Consider the following 7,849-nt stretch of genomic DNA (forward strand, 5'->3'; position numbering starts at 1 on the left):
TGGATTGATCTATACAAAACAATCATATCCCATTATCCCTAGTCCTCTAAAAAAAGCAGAGAAGTAAAAAATAAACGAAGTTGTTATACCTTCTAGTTTGGGCTGTTTAAGTTGCTTTGCATCCGCTTCCTTCAAATTGGTAACAACTTGTTTGTTCTGAGACATGGAAAGGGCCATGATACTCCTGAACATCCATTTCAAGGAACTGTTCTTGAAATCAGCCCAAATGTTGTCCATGTTGTAATTATCGAGGGAGATGCCAAGAAGTCGCAAATCGGTTGTCAAAGTGTCGAAATAGTGACTAAGCAAATCGTGCAGGTACTTCTGTCTCGTTTTCGGCAAGGTGCTCGTGTACAGGAAATACGCTACGTCGCCAATTGGATGGCCTGGTGGATGGATAGTTGAAAATGTTGTTGTTCCAGTAATCTCCGTGCACAATACACACCAACGAGCCACTGCTCTCAAACGTTTCCACCATGTTGACCTTAGACATTTGAGGTGTAAATTTAGCCACCCACTCAAGTAGTTGATAACAATAAAACAAATTAGTTGGGATGCCAGTGGTGTACAGAAAAATTGTTTATACTCACATAGGGCTTTTCCCCTTCTATATCTTCTAAAAATGTGACGATCGACCCGGATGAAAAGTCTGTAAGGCCTTCTAAGATTTCCATATCGTACTTAGTAGTATCGTTGACAAGAAACTTGACCTTCGGGGAAATCCGGGATAATTCGCCAGTAGTCGGATCCAGTATCCAGAATAAATGACACCTCTTGCAACAGGAGAGAGGTTTGGGTAATCATCTTCAGTGCATGTATGGAACAGTTTTAACGATGTAAAAATAGTCTTCTTCTTCAAATGGAAGACAACTTTGGGCAGCAATACATTTGTAAATCCACGATGGAAGAATCAGCTTCATTCTCTTGGAATAACTTTTTGTGAGGAGGGTGACAATGTTAGCTACAACACAGTATTTTTCCCTGTGAATAAAATAGATTGAAAGATGCATTTAGTAAATTCATAACAAAAGTTTACAGTTATAGATTATATTTACCTGGATTTAACGTAATGTTCCCACCATGTTTATAATAATGTTATCCGCAGTATTTCTTTATTTGCATGAAGTGATGGTGGAATTGATTTTTTGACAACGCAGATTTCTTTTCCGGAAAATATCATTGACGATGGGAATAAAACATTAATTGGTTCCATTTTATAATCCTCACTTATAAAGAACAACAATTTATAAATTAATTTGGACTGACAAGTGACAACAGCAGTTTCAACGACAACAAGTACAAGCGTGGTTGCAATACTTGTGATATATACACACATTTCAATTTTTGTTAGAAAAAATCGTCGAAAACAAAGGGTTTTAACCTGTAGAAGAAAAAATGGTCGAAACTTTCGAAAACCGAACGTTTTCAACTTGAGGTATCGGAAAATTGAATTCTGTTTTCGAAACCTGAAGGTTACAAAACCTTTACTTTTAGAAACCCTTTTTAACCGAGTGGATTAAATTCACCTTGAAATTAGAAGCTAAAAGGGAGGCGGGAGAGGGGTTGTTGGCGTAGTTTATCCAACATCCCACATCACGCCTTGGCCGAATAGTAGAAGGAATAGAAACTTTCTTTCTTGGCAGGATAACTTGGCCTTTCAAAGTTGATGAGAGCCATCAGCAGGGTATTCGAATCAGTGACCCTGGTAGCACGCTTCTATTCATAGGATGTACGTCGTCCATCTAATCACCCGAGTGAGACATCTTAACCCGACGTCCATAGGATTGTATATTTCTATACTAATGTCGCGCTGTAAGACATCCAAATGGGTACGGCTTACAGTCGTCTTCAAATGTGGCTCTATAGGAGATCTGATTGTGGACAGCTCATGGATATCATCATGAGTAAATTTTTAGACATACTTTTTGTGTCCAGAATACATCCTCTTTCCCGTTTTCTTTAGACTGAATATGGACTTATTCCGAACCATTATTCGCCTCCCCAATGACAGTAACGAATAACGAAGCAAACTGAATTCAAGAAACTTGTTTATTAAATGGATTGACACAACTACATCATCTCTAAATCTAAATTGATTGTCTTGATTGTCTTGATTGATTGTCTAAATTGATTGCTTTGATCCAGATACATCTGGATGTATCTGGATCAAGGCAAAGGTCTGAAAAACAAAAAGGATTATGACAGATGTCTAGGTTTTCAATTATGGAACACGAATAAATTTATCACCTGTCTATCTGAAAATTGACGAGAGAAAACATGTAGAACAAACTCATTTGCTCAGAATCAGGACAATAGTTGCTCAGGTTTGAGGTAAATTTTCCGAACAACTAGTTAACGAGATTTTAATTCTTAATTCAATCCGATGCTGCACTCACAGTACTGAAAAAGAGATCACAAATTAAAACGCAGCTGATGATAGTTGCTAAGCAATTTTTTTGTTTGTGCATATGTTAACAAGTCGACCGATTCGAAATACATCATGTGTGACGATGCCGTAGGTAAGGAACCAACCAATTTAATATTTTTTTAAATTTTACTTTAATTATTGCAGAATCCTAATATTTGCAGAGCTCTTGGATGATAAATCAATTGATGTTGCTTCGTACCATTACGATTACGAGGCTTACGACTATGAAGGAGAGGGCGACTATGAAGGAGAGAATGACTATGAAGAAGAGGGTGACTATGAAGAAGAGGGCGACTATGAAGGAGATGACAAAGATAAAAATGTTAAGCCAGATCAAAAGGAGGATAGTAAGACTGAAGAGAAACCAGAGCCAGACAAAGAAATTGCCGGGCAAAGTCAAGCCAAAGAAGTGAAATCACCAAATATGGCTGGGCCCAGCAAAAGAAGAAAGAAATTTCTTCGTAAAAAGGAACTGAAGAAATCGGCTAAGGGAGCCAAAACAGCTACAACCCTGGACGAAGAAATAATTGGGAAACTGGCAGATTTCTTAAGCGACTGCAGTACTAGCAGTGGTAAGTTATTCTGATGCCAATAATTTATATACAAATGTTTAACTTACCCATTTTCTAAATTTTAGATAGTGATGAAGATTAGTTAAAATTCCCACGATGGGAAATTCCCATAACCAAGCCTTAGTTGCAACTGTTTGAGGTTCTTCGTTTCAACTTTTGAGGTCATGTTCTCGAATAAAATTCGTAAAATTTTCTTAGTACTACTCCAGGATGATGATGAAAACCACCCCGAGACACCATAATACTATGACTGGGACAATATGAACTATGATGGGGATTGTGAGGATGGGCCTGAGGATGATCAAGACAAGGATCAAGATAAAACAGAGAAGGATGAGCCAAAATCCAAAAAAATCGAAAAAGCAACATCAGCAGAAACGAAAGTCGAAGAAAAGGATGCGGGAAATTTTGCTGGTCCAAGTCACTGGAAGAAAAGGCAGAGCAGAAAGAAAGAGCTCAAGAATGCGAAGAAACCCAAAACTGAAGCATCAACTGAGGTCAACACAACTCTGGCCAATGAATTCAAGAAATATTGCAATTCAAGCAGTGGTAAAATTATGTGATTTTACTTGGATATTTCAACAATTACTAATTAGCCCTAATTTTCAATTTTAGATGACAGCAAGTAAAATAATTTGGGCGTGATCTCAAGACTACCCACTACTTACTTTTAACCTTTCAAAGCTAGGGTCTGTAGTCAAACCTTTTGTCTTTTTTTCAAATAAAATTCTCAAACTAAATTATTATGTCTATATTCTTAGAAAGAAGTGCAATTGTGCTTAGTCATGTTGATAAATAAATAGGCTTTCCTTACCCTCCCTTGACAGAATGATAGCTTTCTCGTAGATTACCTTCAAGTAACTCTGAAGCCACCTGGTTTTGTGATTCTTTCGTGTTCCTGTTAAAAAATATCAGAATCGTTAAAGTCACAGTTATCTACAAACAAATTTTTAATTTACTACTAATATTTAAAAGGGCCACACAACATGTAGCAGTAATTTTTCTATTGGTTCACCACGACAATTTCTCTTTTCTGTCCCTTTATGCTCAGCCAGCCAGCTCAAAGAACAATTCTCAGCCCCGCTGCACATATTTTGTTCAGAGCTGATCTAAAAGACCACAATTTCTCTTTTTTGTCCCTTTATGCTCGGCCAGCCTGCCTCGATCAGCCACGCTTGACATATTTTGTTCCAAGCTGATAGATTAAAAATATTTTACAGATTTTGATTATTACAATGGTTAAAGCACAAACAATTACGATGATTAATATACAAACAAACTTCACAGTAGATGATTCAAATATATAATATGGCAATATATGGGAGACTATTCAAGTTTTGGTCACTGTCCCATCTTAGACAGTGTCCTAAAAGAATTAGATAAAATGGTACAAAAAATTTTTTGTGAATTGTGAACTTCAAAACAACCTGAATTATAATGGAGATTGTGAGGATGTTCAAGACGAGGATCAAGATGACACAGAGAAGGAAGAGAAAGACGCCAAATCCGAAAAAGTTGAGGAACAAGCAAAATCAGAAGAAAAGAAAGTCGAGGAAGAGGATGTGACTTTATCTAAAGAAAATGGCTGATAAACAGCACGAAGAAGACGGCTCGTGGTGCTGTGATAGGTATAGTAAAATAATAATATTAATTTCTTTTATAATTATTAACTTGTTTTTACTCATGCAGGTGCACGTATGTCAACAAATCTACGGATTCGAAATGCGTCATGTGTTACGACACTATATGTAAGGTTTTTAATTTTAATTAAGTTAATCTTACTAAATTTAAATTTATTTTTACTGTATTTTTCTTAGTCCTACTCCAGGATGATGATGAAAACCACCCCGAGACTCCTTATTACGACTGGGACAATATTAACTATGATGGGGATTGTAAGGATGGGCCTGAGGATGATCAAGACGAGGATGATGATAAAACAGTGAAGGATGAGCCAAAATCCGAAAAAGTCGAAGAAGCAACATCAGCAGAAACGAAAGTCGAAGAAAAGGATGAGGGAATTGTTTCAGGCCCTAGTAACTGGAAGAAAAGGCAAGCCAGAAAGAAAGAACTCAAGAATGCGAAGAAACCCAGAGCTGAAGCATCAACTGAGGTCAACACAACTCTGGCCGATGAATTCAAGAAATATTGCTACTCGAGAAGTGATAAAAATATGTGATTTTACTTAAATATTTCAACAATTACTAATTAGCCCTAATTTTCAATTTCAGATGACAGCGAGTAAAAGAATTTTAACTCAGGACTACTCTTAACTTTTCAAAGCTCAGTGTCTATGTAGTCAATATTTCGTCTTTTTTCCTCAAATAAAATTTTCAAACTGAATCCTATATTAGTATATCCAGTATAATTCCCAGATGAAGAAAAATGAAAAAAAGGGGACATCAGATTATTATTGGAATGACCAAATATATGACGGAGACAACGAGACAAGATAAAAAAAACTCAAACTTTGCTGAGGAATTAACGACTTTGACTTGTAATTTCAATTCAATTAATGTATTGAATACAAGTTTAGTTTGGACCCTACGATGTGAGAGTATGCGAAAGGAAAGATGTCGAGAGAGAGAGAGAGAAAAGTGCGACCTTCCATGGCACAGGCATAGTCAGTTGTAAGTTCTAACCTTTTGAGAATTAAAGAGAGGGGTGTTGAAAATAGGGGGGGGGGGGGGGGGCTTTGTGGTACGAATTACGGGTAATGTGCTTTGGGTACCAAATAATACAAATACACAGATATTCCATTGATAAGTAATGCGAAATTTATGTTTAATAATTCTTGACAGGAAAGCACATTACAAGAAAACATCAGACATGACAAAACTTACTTGACAGGAAAACGATGACAACGCTCGTGGTGGGAATTGTTGTAAACTTACTTTTAATAAGAAAAAAATCATAGACTAAGTTTAAGTATGAATAACTAAAGAAAAAGTCCTATTAACACCATAATTCAACGATCGATTCTTATACGCTAGGATGTTCTTTATTTTTTAATAACAATAGAAAAAATTTAGGTCCTAAAGTTTATAAGTTATCGTCACTTTACTTAGGGACTATCGGACATAAGAGACCTTGTTAAACCTTTTTGGCGGCACTGTAAAATTTTTTAAAATGTAACAACTTCTAAATTATACAACTACAATACCGTTCGACAGAAAACATTCATATTTGGTGATATGATGTAGCCTATCACAAGGTATCATTTCATTTTTTTTATTTTAAATATTTTAAATTCGGTATTAAATTTATAGTTAAATGAAATTTTTTATTTAAAATCAATATTTTTAATATTAAATATAATTATTTCTTCGGGGAGTTTTGAACAAGTATTTATTACCTTGATAGTAATAAAGCTCATTAAAAAAATCAATTCTTGCAATTTGTTCTAGGTTAACATAGCCTTTTGGCATAACTTTACTCCACTAGCCCGGAAGAATTCAGCTTCGCCATCCTGTCGATCAAGAAAAGCATGCCTGAAAAGCACGCCTCACTCTGCAGCGTATTTGCGCGACGTTAATAATAATGCCATCGACGGAATAGCTTCGCTTAAGCGAAACAAAAATTACATTATGACCAGGAGGTGCCGGTGTGGTAGAAAAATCGATCCCCTACTCGCCCGCTCTTCCAACCCCCCAAAATTCGACCCCTTCCCACCCACTCCCTCCACCCCCACAAAATTCGACCCCTTCCCACTTAACCCCGCCCAAAAATCGACCCCTTCCCTAAATCTAAACCGCAAAAACGATAAAAGCGGTTTAATCGCCAGCACTCACGATCCGTTGAACGGATCGGGATTATTTTCGCGTCAATTTGTCCGCGTCAACAAGTTTGACTACGCCCTCCCACCACAGACAGGATCCAAGGGACAATTTGCACGAAAGCCACAAATTTTCCGAAAAGGGAATAAAAAGCTTAAAAAAAATCTAACTCGCACTTTAGGCATACTCGTCTGTTGGTAGTGCTGAAAATCAAGTCAAGTGGACATGTTACATAGAAAAAAGAATAATATCAATGTCTTCTCCAAAAAAACATTATGCGTAAATTGATTTAAAACGAAAAGTTAGAACGAAAAAACTTAAAACTTAATTGAAAAAAAAAAAAAAAAAAAAAAAACGATTTAGAAAAAGTTCATAACAGGCCCATGTGACGTTGAAAAACGACGAACGGGCCCAATTTCAATTTTTGCAACGGACGTAGGGCCTACCCGTTCTTCGGACATCCTTTTTATTATTATATAGTCAACTTATGGGAAACAGAAATAAATTTCACTTTAACTCCTTTTTCTCCCATTTCGGATTTGCCTCGAATGTGTCGATGTAAATAAGCTAAATAAATCACGAAACCCCCCAAAAAAAACCTATTTTTTAAATTGTGTTTCGAATTTTTCCTCCCAACTTCGACAAACCTGGCATGTCATAACTTCTCAAATGAAAATGATGGAAATGACATGGTAAAAAAGTATATAGCATTTAGACAGCAATAAAAAGTATTAAGGGGTTTAAAGGACGAAGAATTCTGTGTGAACTATAAAACGCCTTGTGTGGATATGGCATCACTTTCGTTTTTAGCTGATTTCTCCGAGAGTGAAAGTAAACATTTGATGATTGCTCTTCTGGCAGGACTTCATATTAATAAACGATGTTTCGTCATAAGAATACTCTATTAACAGCGTCAAAAGTTAAATTAAAAAATACAAAAATTTCGTTCATATTTTATAAATTGGTATACTTAACGCGACTTAACGGTATTTAATCTTCAAGTGGCCAGTGGCGTATAGGGCTCTTTCGGATCTGTTTTATTTAGCCGATTTATCTGGCAACGCGGCATGGCG

At 36.3% G+C, this 7,849-nt stretch overlaps 1 long non-coding RNA gene across 2 annotated transcripts; it reads right to left on the reverse strand.

The window, feature by feature from the left end:
* Positions 1 to 1,837: 1,837 nt before the first annotated feature.
* Positions 1,838 to 5,856, reverse strand: LOC124206152. 2 transcript variants are annotated; one of them, XR_006879592.1, is made up of 4 exons: positions 4,428 to 5,856; positions 3,815 to 4,366; positions 2,248 to 2,400; positions 1,838 to 2,179 (listed from the first exon to the last, which is right to left on the reverse strand). It is a non-coding gene; the product is annotated as an uncharacterized LOC124206152 (long non-coding RNA). The 2 variants fall into 2 exon arrangements; XR_006879591.1 differs by having other exon boundaries at positions 3,815 to 5,856.
* Positions 5,857 to 7,849: the final 1,993 nt, after the last annotated feature.

This window comes from Daphnia pulex, chromosome 10 (assembly GCF_021134715.1).
Source record: "Daphnia pulex isolate KAP4 chromosome 10, ASM2113471v1".
NCBI classification, from domain to species: Eukaryota; Metazoa; Arthropoda; class Branchiopoda; order Diplostraca; family Daphniidae; genus Daphnia; species Daphnia pulex.